Source organism: Panulirus ornatus, chromosome 22 (assembly GCF_036320965.1).
Source record: "Panulirus ornatus isolate Po-2019 chromosome 22, ASM3632096v1, whole genome shotgun sequence".
In the NCBI taxonomy this organism is placed as follows: Eukaryota; Metazoa; Arthropoda; class Malacostraca; order Decapoda; family Palinuridae; genus Panulirus; species Panulirus ornatus.
The window spans coordinates 21,256,268-21,268,908 of NC_092245.1; positions in this window are offsets into that span (position 1 = coordinate 21,256,268).

Below are 12,641 nucleotides of genomic sequence, written 5' to 3' on the forward strand. Positions count from 1 at the left end.
CCATTTGCTCCCTTGTCTTACGCACTTTATTTACCTCCTTCCAGAACATCTTTTTATTCTCCCTAAAATTTAATGACGCTGGCTCACCCCAACTCTCATTTGCCCTCTTTTTCACCTCTTGCACCTTTCTCTTGACCTCCTGTCTCTTTCTTTTATACATCTCCAACTCACTTGCATTTTTTCCCTGCAAAAATGGTCCAAATGCCTCTCTCTTCTCTTTCACTAATAATCTTACTTCTTCATCCCACCACTCACTACCCTTTCTAATCAACCCACCTCCCACTCTTCTCATGCCACAAGCATCTTTTGCGCAAGCCATCACTGATTCCCTAAATACATCCCATTCCTCCCCCACTCCCCTTACATCCTTTGTTCTCACCTTTTTCCATTCTGTACTCAGTCTCTCCTGGTACTTCCTCACACAAGTCTCCTTCCCATGCTCGCTTACTCTCACCACCCTCTTCACCCCAACATTCTCTCTTCTTTTCTGAAAATCCATACAAATCTTCACCTTCCCCTCCACAAGATAATGATCAGACATCCCTCCAGTTGCACCTCTCAGCACATTAACATCCAAAAGTCTCTCTTTCGCGCACCTATCAATTAACACGTAATCCAATAACGCTCTCTTGCCATCTCTCCTACTTACATACGTATACTTATGTATATCTCGCTTTTTATAGTGAAAATCCTTTATAGATGCCCTGAGGAAGCTGAATCAAGTGGAAGATGTGTGAACCCCAGCAGTCTGCACAGTATGAAGGTTTTCTACTGTCTCGGACGGTAAGCTTAACAATACCGATGTGTTAAAACACTCTGGCCAGCCCTTACTTTACGCTCAGAGCGTAGGAACCCGACCGCTAAGGAGGCCTCATAGTCCCGACACTTGTATGGCAGCCTTCAGAAATCAGGAAATGTTGTCCAAACACCATCGATTTTCATTTTTTTTTTTTCCGAGGGCATGTCTTCGGGCCCACCCTAAAGCTAGCGATATAGCAGGGAGTTGAAGGATTGAGAGTCTCTCAAAAGTGACTCAGCGTAGGTCTCCCATAAGGCTATGGGCGGCCCTGATAAATACGATGAACACCTAGACGAATTGAACGCTAAAGAAGTATTTGCTGGAAATCATGATAAAGAGCACACGACAGATTCAACTTTGAACGAGTTAAACACAATGAGAACAGGTGCAAGTGTTCTTAGGAAAGTATCAGCGGAGATGCTAACTTTTACAATTCATCCTTTCCTCTTCTCCAGCTGACAAAGCCACTCTCTTCAGTATCTTAATCTCCTCCAATTTTACCCTGGATAAAGCTGCACTAGCTGTTCTCCCTCACCTCCTTCCAGTGTCATCTATAATTCCTTTGTGCTAGGTCTCGCAGGTGCTTTCCCAGCTTCAAGTTGGCAACTCTGATCCTTGTTCGTCTATTTCGTTACTGTCTCAAAACCTAAACTTTCACTTCTTGGCAGCATTCCTTGGAGTAGCCTATCCCTTAAGAAGAGTTCTAAGCTTTATGAAGCTCATCTCTGCTAAACATAAAAAGAAAAACCTGCCACTAAATCATTCTACGATTCATGAAACGGTAAAGCAACGACTTACACAGCAACCATTGAACTTGCCCATGGATCACACAAGGAAATATGAAATCTATGGTGTGTTCAAGGAGATAAGGAAGTAAACAGCCCATAGAAGCAGTGAAAAGAAAGATTCTTGGATTCTTAGGTAGAGCCTTCGAATCTAAGTTTAGGAAAATCATTATTAGGTCTTTAAAATTCCTTGGTGCGTCCCCACCTTGAATACCGTGCTCAACTTTGGTCACCTTACGTGAAAAGAAAGACGTAGACAGAATGGATTGAGTACAGCGTCGATGAGTCTCGGGCTGAGAAACAAAACCTATATGAAGCAGTCTAAATGAGCTGAATCGCTTTAGCTTCGAGAAGAGAAAGTTAAGAGGTGATTTAATACAAATATTCAAATAATCAAAGGCTGTGATATTCATAATATTGATCTACACCGGCTACTTAAAACCTGATTCGTCTGGTTTCACTCGTAGTAACGGATACAAACTCTTGGGCATATGTTTTACCACGATTAAGGCGCATACTTTTTCTTCAACAGACTGTCAGCATGTGGAATTAGATATCAGTTGAAGGCAGTACTATAGATACATTAAAGAACAGAGCTGATTAACATTTCGCTTCAAGTCTACGACTCATGTTCTTTGCGCTTCCTTAGTCACACTGACATTTTGCAGCTTTTTACATCTGAATTATCTACCTGCCTTTCAAGTTTTACTACACTAATCTGTGAGTTTTTGATGTCCTCCACTATCACAAACAGCCTCGAGGGGATACCTTATGGTCTGTTTGCTGTTAGAATACTTTTGTATAACAATTAGAAATAACTCATGTTTAATCCGCCGAGTCAAGTCTTACAAAGTTATAGGGTATGAATCACATCTGTAGTAATTGCTTATAATGATGTCATAAATTCAAAGGCAATGAAATCTAAGGCCTATAGGCAAGTTGTGGTAGAATTCTCTGAGCAATTACTGTGTGCTATTCACTTATGTTGTGGCATTTTCTCCTTATGTGACACACGCAGTTCACTGACACGTTAGTTACCGAGGTCTTTTTTCTTTTTTTAAAGCGAGGGACTCTTAAGTGTCTGTGGGTCTTTCAATCCTTTCTGCAAACTACACTTCCGTGAATCGTACTGACAGTCAACATCGTATAACAAAAAGAACATTGTAGACGATAAAAGAACAGTGGTGGCACCATCTGCCATTGAAAAAGTCAACTATAATACCCCCCCCCAATTATGGAGTTTCAGAATTGCTATATGTTAATTTTGGCGACATCCATATTACGAATTACATTTCTTTATCTTATTTTTTTTACAGAGCTGCAGAGTGTAGACTTCAGTACTCTTCAGCGTTTTAATGTGTACGGATGTTGCAGACGATTGGCCAGACATAGTTGATTAATGTTGCCGTAGCTCATGTCCACAAAGATCAGATGAGCAAGATGATGACCTTGTAGTCTGTGGCTGTTTCATTCATTTATAGTAACGATTTTCTATTGACCTACTTTAGAGAAATACAAATAGATCAACAAGCCGACACCATAACATTGTCATGCTGTACCACTGATACACGTTAATCTTTTTATAGGATGGGATCTAAAGGGTGTTGAAGGTGAGCTTGCCATATTTATTCAGTAATGCTGCACTGATCTATTATAGAATTTATAGTAAATGTCAATTTGATATGCGGGATGCTAGGGATATACGGTTCTCGTTGTGAATTATGAACATACAGGATCTTGCCCGTTTAAGGGTCAAGAGTCCCAGAGTTGATAATGGGCTCGTATTAAATCCAATAAATTTCACAGTGAAACTACTGACTTCCTTCACACATCTTGAAGAGAAATGGTTCATTGAAAATCTCTTTCAATCCACAGGTACCACAGGTTGGGCCATCCCGAACTCTGCCACATAAGAACAGGAGACTGTATGGAAGTCGAAGAAGGCTGCCTGCTTCACCTTCAGGACCACTGAGATGCGATGACTGCTATCTGCCCGTTGCTGGATTTGTTACTTTATTTTGTATAACACAAAAAGGGTAAGTATACGAGACGAAGTGGCCACAATCCCATGAAATGAGAAAATATGGGAGTAGATTGCTCACGTTCAAGTTTACCTTCCAGAATGGTTGTCATTCCTTCCCCGCAGTGGCAGACGTCAAGCATTTTAAGATCACAATTATTAATCTAAGTTTAGAATGAGTGAAGATAGGAAGATCTCTGTAGTGGATAGGATTAGCTGGTGCATGAGCATTTATACTAATGCTTGCAGAATTTACGACGTGTAACTTTATACCGATGTACTGCAAGGAATTCCTCGGGCTTTTACGTGAGATACGCATGAATTAGCGACTGCTCTACGTACATTAGATAAGTATTATTTGTTCTAAGGTTATAGGATTCATAATTTATTGATATTGGGGTTTTACCAACAGAAGTTAATCCTTTTCCATAGGTGAGATATTCCCTCGGAATAAATCTGATGTAACTTTACCTTCGCACGGTGTTCTAATCATTAGGATTGTATTAGATTTTCAGCTTCACTTCCATTCGCTTCTGATACAGGGTTTTTCATCTCATTGTGTTATATCTTCATCAGCTCTTGCTTCTTAGCTGATACTTTAGCACCTGCACCTTCTAACGAAGCATATCAGTAAATTTATATGCATTTACCTCATGACCAACTCAATCATTATATGTCGGTGTGCCACATTCTTGTATTATCTAACTGCGATAAAAGTTAATTCATCTTTTCACTATGTGACTATCGTCTGTTGCTGCATGGCAAACCTATCAGCACCAAGGCTTGCCAACGAGGAAAGAAAAAAGAATTGTTTTGCTTTTGCAATGTCTCTTTTATTATTTCTTCGGTCACTGTTGTCTCCAGTGTTTCCCCCCTGGTTACAACATGTGGTTGTTCCCCCTCCCCAACACCCCGTGTATCTTGGGAAAGGATGGTGCCAAGGTACCAATATAGCAATATAGCAATATCTCTATTATTATTTCTTCGGTCACTGTTGTCCCCAGTGTTTCCCCCCTGGTTACAGCATGTGGTTCCTCCTACCCCACCACCCTGTGTATCTTGGGAGAGGATGGTGTCAAGGTACCAATATAGAAATATATCAATGTCTCTCTTATTTTCTTTTTTTTCACTATTGCCAGTTAGTAGTGTGAAGTGAGGGAAGGTCTATCTACGGGTGCTGTGCAGGGAAGTTTGTCGGCAAACCGACCTAACTACATGTTGATAGTGAAAGAAGTTGTTAATTGGAGAAAGTGTATGGACACTATAAGAGGAAGATTAAAAATCAGATTGCTGATAGCATAGTTAGAAATAAGTTAGGAGATGGCAGTTAGATGATGTTTCGGATAGAGTTGGATTTCCGACTTGGATTGCCGACTTGGACACAGCGACCTTCCAGCACCGCTCACCTTCCAGTCAGGCCTGTCGCACGGGAGCAATGGGCAACCCTGCCAAGGCGTCCACCACCCCGCCCGACAACCCGACATCAGAAACTGGTACCTGCCACTGGGAGCCACGGGAGAACAGCCTAATCCCGCACACCCCAAGCCAACAAAGGGGAAATGACCTTACGCCTGCCCGGTGGCCGACACCAGATGTACAAGGCAGGCTCCGATTTTTAACCGGTGCTCTTGGACCACACCCTGTAAAGGAAGTGAGTCCAGGTTAGGGTTTTGACCGTGCGCACCTCAAGGTCCCGGTATGTCAGCTCTAACCCTCTGAGAGCACTCGCGCTTTCTTGACACCATGCACCACGCCAACTTAAGGTGGCAGATGTTACGTGCAAGGTGTCTTTCCCGGTGTATTCCCGTACGCCTTGTAGGACTTCCGGGGTACCGTAGTAGCTGCACTTGTAATGGTGTGCAGCTGAAAGCGGGAAGTCAACCCCAGAGACCTGCGTATCGATGATATAGGCCTCTGTACCTTTGGAAGCCACGATGTCCGGCTGCCGAAAGGACCCAACAGTCGGAAAGCGCGGCTCGCAGGACACCTCATTACCCCTCTGTCTCAGTCGCCTGGCCAAATAGGCACAGATATTGTCGTGCCTTTTTACCCTCCCGCCATGTGTACGAGGGCACATCTGTGCGATGTGCCCGAGCGTACCTGGCTTCTGACAGGTGTCACAAAGGCCGTTGATATCGGGCCGGCCTCTGGACGCCCTGGCAGGGGTGGGTAATGCGCCTATCCGCACTTGGACAGCCTTCACATAATCAGCACCTGACAGGAAACGGTTCCCGCTATTCACCCATCTGCTCACCTGAGGCACAGCGGCAGATGGAGCAAGAGCCGCACCGTCGACGGTGCTGACCAGGTTAGCCCTCCATACGTGCTGGCATTCGGATTTACTACCCGCCTGTCGACCAGCAATGCATGCGGGTCCAGACCAGCGCTGCAGCTTGCTCAACACTGCAGGCTCCCGGACAGCCGCCTGAATCACTGGGTCGGTCGAGGTGAGTAGTTTTTCGAACCACGCTTGTTTATTTAGCCGGACGGTTGAAACAAAGTCTGGTATACCTAGCCCATCATCTCCAGTTGCCGAGTGGAAGAATGCACAGGGCACGTCATGGGCTAGGCGCAGCCAGTGGCGGACCGCCACTCGCACTTGCCTGTCCATGCGTGCTAACTGAGTCTTAAATACTTCCCCCAACACCAGTCGATGCATGAGCTTGGGCATCAGATGCTCCACAAGCAACGCAATCCGCTGCTGAGGTTTTAGAGGGGCTCTGGTGATGTTCCGGAGCCCCTTTTCTAGCAGAGCCCAGTAGGACTTAAGCCGACCCCCGGCCCCGACAAGAATCCCGAGGTACTTGTATTCGTCCTCAGCACTCATGGATCCGACAGCGCTGCCCAAGACTTGGAACGTCCTGTTCTTATTGAAGTACCAAGTCTTGCGCTTGCCGTCGACCTCCATGCTGAGGTTACGACACTTCCCTGGATTAACCTGAAGCCCACCCCCCCGGGAGGGTCGTAGAAATCACGTCCATTGACTTCTCCAAGCCTCTGGGTGTCTGCGCAACCAGGACCAAATCATCGGCAAAAGCCAATGCTGACACTTTTTGGTCACCCAACTTAACCCCTACACCGGTCTCCTTCACCCTTGCGATTCACTCGTTAATCACAAGGTTGAAGAAAATCGGTGATAATGGGTCACCCTCTTTGACCCCACGAGTCATATTTATCTTTTTCGACATCCCGTTGCTGCCTTCGATGTTAGTGAAGGCTCGGTCATACGTCGACATAATGTATGTCCTGACGAGGACTGGGATGCCCTTCCGAAACATGGCCCGCTCGATAGTGCTATAATTAACACAGTCGAATGCTTTGGCCATGTCGAGGAATGCCAGGTGCACACCGTGGGCGTGTGCCCGCGCACGACCGACGATCGCATCCAAGATCGTGAGGTTCTCTTGGCATCCGTCCACTGGAACGAATGCCTTTTCAGCTCCATCGATCTGGTCGAGGCTCGATATGCGGCTGCTCAAGATTTTATGAAGCAGGCGGACTACGGCACAGGAGATGGTGATAGGCCTGTAGTCCTTGGGTTCAGTTGGGTTGGGTACCTTAGGTATCAGCACCGTTCTATTAGCCTTCAATGGCTCTGGTAACGCAGACGTAGCTATCCAGAGGTTGAACATTTTGGCCAGAACCCTCGGAGGAATGGACTTCAGCAATCGAATCGAAATTCCATCAGGTCCAGGAGCAGATGTTCTAATTCCTTTCAGGTGGTGTGCTACCTCGTCTACGGTTATGATCTCTGCTAGTTGTTCACATGTTTGGTCAGAATCGGTAATGGCACGTTCATCCGGCTCAGATGGTCGAGAGAAGAGAGCCCACCAGAAGGGATTGAGGCGTTCCGGCCCAACCGAAGTTGGCGGTACCTCCCAATCGCCTTTGAGCACTTGTCCAGGAGCCAAATATCTATTCTCGCGATAGAATCTCTGTACTTTACGGTAATGCTCTCTTCTAAAACGGTTTCCACGCACAGGAGCCTCCTCCGCGCGGCGTACGCATCCAGAGTTAGCCGACTGCCTTGAGCCACCTCCACCACGATACGGGCGGTCTTCGGGCGAGTTACAGGAGCTTAGCATTCGTGATGCGTGCTCTGCAACTGCCCTGGTTGCGGCGAGGCTGTCACCCCGACGCAAATGGTCAAGGGCTCCATTTAGGACGTCCTCGCCCCACCATAAACTTGTTGGGACGAGTAGTAATGCGTCGAAATAAGCGACAGTCTCCGCCACAAAAGAAGCAATTGATTGGAATTGGGGGACCCGCGGAATGGCTGGGACAGATAAAACCGTGAGAGTAATCTCACCACTGGGTTCCGCACACACGTACATCCCTGTACGTGGTGCTTCCCCCGGGGTGCCAATCCGCGTGTTGCTTCTTCTTGTGGCTGGGACACGCCTCTCAATCGGCGCACCATCCAGCACCTCGCTCTCACCAGTTTCCTGGAGGAGGTGTAAGTTCAAGGTCAGTTCCTGAACCCTGGTCTTATACGACGCTTTGCGTCGGAGACCTTTGATCGCTTCGACCGTCCTAGAAGGGACAATTTCCCGCAACCGCTGTCTCAAGCCCTGCCCGGCAACTAGTGAGGGACCAGCTGCCATCCCAGCCTCAGCCCTGGCGAGGAGCTCAGTCTCCTCATCAGACCACCGAGCCTTGGATATAACGTGCCTGGTAGCCAGCTCCTGGTGGAAGGAGCCGGCATGTGCCTGCCTTTCGTGGACCCTACGGCCCCGAAAGCTGGCGAAGGTCTTCCCACAATGTGGGCAAGAGGGTGAACGGTCGTCGGCCGTTCCCTCGTGGCTGTTGCTGGTACCCGACATACAAACAGAGGCTGGTACGCTATTCCTAAGGAATGGGTTATGCGTGACGGGTACCACGAAACGAAAACCCATGACAAGGGTAGACGCTTCGGCTTTGGTCGCACAGTGCTGCCGCCCTAAGGAAGCAGAGGACTGCAGTCAGAAGATGGACACTGCCGCTGTGCTTCAGTCCTGGGGATTTCCCTTTGGTAGTTGCCCTACTATCCCAGTAAACGTAGCTGGACAACTTCCGACTCTCAGCTGTTGGCTGGTATGTACTGGATAACCAACCAACGAAGCTAGGGCTTAAAGTGCGCAATCACTCGAATTACTCCACTTTAAGGCTTTATAAAAGCGAGTGATAATCCGACGCGACTCTAAGACTCTAAGGTTATAGGATTCATGATTTATTGATATTGGGGTTTTACCAGCAGAAGTTAATCCTTTTCCATAGGTGAGATATTCCCTCGGAATAAATCTGATGTAACTTTACCTCCGCACGGTGTTCTAATCATTAGGATTATATTGGTTAGATTTTTCAGCTTCACTTCCATTCGCTTCTGATACAGGTTTTTCATCTCATTGTGTTATATCTTCATCAGCTCTTGCTTCTTAGCTGATACTTTAGCACCTGCACCTTCTAACGAAGCACATCAGTAAATTTATATGCATTTACCTCATGACCAACTCAATCATTACATGTCGGTGTGCCACATTCTTGTATTATCTAACTGCGATAAAAGTTAATTCATATTTTCACTATGTGACTATCGTCTGTTGCTCCATGGCAAACCTATCAGCACCAAGGCTTGCCAACGAGGAAAGAAAAAAGAATTGTTTTGCTTTTGCAATGTCTCTTTTATTATTTCTTCGGTCACTGTTGTCCCCAGTGTTCCCCCCTGGTTACAGCATGTGGTTCCTCCTACCCCACCACCTTGTGTATCTTGGGAGAGGATGGTGCCAAGGTACCTATATAGCGATATAGCAATGTCTCTCCTATTTTCTTTTTTTTTTCACTATTGCCAGTTAGTAGTGTGAAGTGAGGGAAGGTCTATCTACGGGTGCTGTGCTGGGATGTTTGTCGACAAACCGACCTAACTACATTTTGATAGTGAAAGAAGTTGTTAATTGGAAAAAGTGTATGGACACTATAAGAGGAAGATTGAAGATCAGATTGCTGATAGCATAGTTAGAAATAAGTTAGGAGATGGCAGTTAGATGATGTTTCGGATATCGTTGGATTTCCGACTTGGATTGCCGACTTGGACACAGCGACCTTCCAGCACCGCTCACCTTCCAGTCAGGCCTGTCGCACGGGAGCAATGGGCAACCCTGCCAAGGCGTCCACCACCCCGCCCGATAACCCGACCTCAGGAACTGGTACCTGCCACTGGGAGCCACGGGAGAACAGCCTAATCCCGCACACCCCAAGCCAACAAAGGGGAGATGACCTTACGCCTGCCCGGTGGCCGACAACAGATGTACAAGGCAGGCTCCGATTTTTAACCCGTGCTCTTGGACCACATCCTGTAAAGGGAGTGAGTCCAGGTTAGGGCTTTGACCGTACACACCTCAAGGTCCCGGTATGTCAGCTCTAACCCTCTGAGAGCACTCGCGCTTTCTTGACACCATGCACCACGCCAACTTAAGGTGGCAGGTGTTACGTGCACGGCGTCTTTCCCGGTGTATTCCCGTATGCCTTGTAAGACTTCCGGGGTACCGTAGTAGCTGCACTTGTAATGGTGTGCAGCTGAAAGCGGGAAGTGAACCCCAGAGACCTGCGTATCGATGATATAGGCCTCTGTACCTTTAGAAGCCACGATGTCCGGCTTCCGAAAGGATCCCACAATCGGAAAGCGCGGCTCGCAGGACACCTCATAACCCCTCTGGCTCAGTCGCCCTGCCAAATAGGCACAGATGTTGTCGTGCCTTTTTACCCTCCCGCCATGTGTACGAGGGCACATCTGTGCGATGTGCCCGAGCGTACCTGGCTTCTGACAGGTGTCACAAAGGCCGTTGATCTCGGGCCGGCCTCTGGACGCCCTGGCAGGGGTGGGTAATGCGCCTATCCGCACTTGGACAGCCTTCACATAATCAGCACCTGACAGGAAACGGTTCCCGCTATTCACCCATCTGCTCACCTGAGGCACAGCGGCAGATGGAGCAAGAGCCGCACCGTCGACGGTGCTGACCAGGTTAGCCCTCCATACGTGCTGGCATTCGGATTTACTACCCGCCTGTCGACCAGCAATGCATGCGGGTCCAGACCAGCGCTGCAGCTTGCTCAACACTGCAGGCTCCCGGACAGCCGCCTGAATCACTGGGTCGGTCGAGGTGAGTAGTTTTTCGAACCGCGCTTGTTTATTTAGCCGGACGGTTGAAACAAAGTCTGGTATACCCAGCCCACCATCTCCAGTTGCCGAGTGGAAGAATGCACAGGGCACGTCATGGGCTAGGCGCAGCCAGCGGCGGACCGCCACTCGCACTTGCCTGTCCATGCGTGCTAACTGAGTCTTAAATACTTCCCCCAACACCAGTCGATGCATGAGCTTGGGCATCAGATGCTCCACAAGCAACGCAATCCGCTGTTGAGGTTTTAGAGGGGCTCTGGTGATGTTTCGGAGCCCCTCTTCTAGCAGAGCCCCGTAGGACTTAAGCCGACCCCCGGCCCCGACAAGAATCCCGAGGTACTTGTATTCGTCCTCAGCACTCATGGATCCGACAGCGCTGCCCAAGACTTGGAACGTCCTGTTCTTATTGAAGTACCAAGTCTTGCGCTTGCCGTCGACCTCCATGCTGAGGGTACGACACTTCCCTGGATTAACCTGAAGCCCACCCCCCGCGAGGGTCGCAGCCATCACGTCCATTGCCTTCTTCAAGCCAGTGGGCGTCTGCGCAACCAGGACCAAATCATCGGCAAAAGCCAATGCTGACACTTTTTGGTCACCCAACTTAACCCCTACACCGGTCTCCTTCACCCTTGCGATTCCCTCGTCAATCACAAGGTTGAAGAAAATCGGTGATAATGGGTCACCCTGTTTGACCCCACGAGTCATATTTATCTTTTACGACATCCCGTTGCTGCCTTCGATGTTAGTGAAGGCTCGGTCATACGTCGACATAATGTATGTCCTGACGAGGGCTGGGATGCCCTTCCGCGACATGGCCCGCTCGATAGTGCTATGATTAATACTATCGAATGCTTTGCCATGTCGAGGAATGCCAGGTGCACACCGTGGGCGTGTGCCCGCGCACGACCGACGATCGCATCCAAGATCGTGAGGTTCTCTTGGCATCCGTCCACTGGAACGAATGACTTTTGAGCTCCATCGATCTGGACGAGGCTCGAGATGCGGCTGCTCAAGATTCTATGAAGCAGGCGGACTACGGCACAGGAGATGGTGATAGGCCTGTAGTCCTTGGGTTCGGTTGGGTTGGGTACCTTAGGTATCAGCACCGTTCTATTAGCCTTCAATGGCTCTGGTAACGCAGACGTAGCTGTCCAGAGGTTGAACATTTTGGCCAGAACCCTCGGAGGAATGGACTTCAGCAATCGAGTCGACATTCCATCAGGTCCAGGAGCAGATGTTCTAATGGCTTTGGGGTGGTGTGCTACCTCGTCTGCGGTTATGATCTCTGCTAGTTGTTCACATGTTTGGTCAAAATCGGTAATGGCACGTTCATCCGGCTCAGATGGTCGAGAGAAAGAGCCCCCCAGAAGGGATTGAGGCGTTCCGGCCCAACCGAAGTTGGCGGTACCTCCCAATCGCCTTTGAGCACTTGTCCAGCAGCCAAAGATCTATTCTCACGATAGAGTCTCTGTACTTTGCGGTATTGCTCTCTTCTAAGCCGGTTTCCACGCACAGGAGCCTCCTCCGCGCGGCGCACGCGGCCAGAGTTCGCCGACTGTCTTGAGCCACCTCCACCACGATTCGGGCGGTCTTCAGGCGAGTTACAGGAGCTTAGCATTCGTGATGCGTGCTCTGCAACTGCCCTGGTTGCGGCGAGGCAGTCACCCCGACGCAAATGGTCAAGGGCTCCATTTATTACGTCCTCGCCCCACGATAAACTTGTGGGGACGAGTAGTAATGCGTCGAAATAAGCGACAGTCTCCGTCACAAAAGAAGCCATTGATTGGGATTGGGGGACCCGCGGAATGGCTGGGACAGATAAAACCGTGAGAGTAATCTCACCACTGGGTTCCGCACACACGTACATCCCTGTACGTGGTGCTT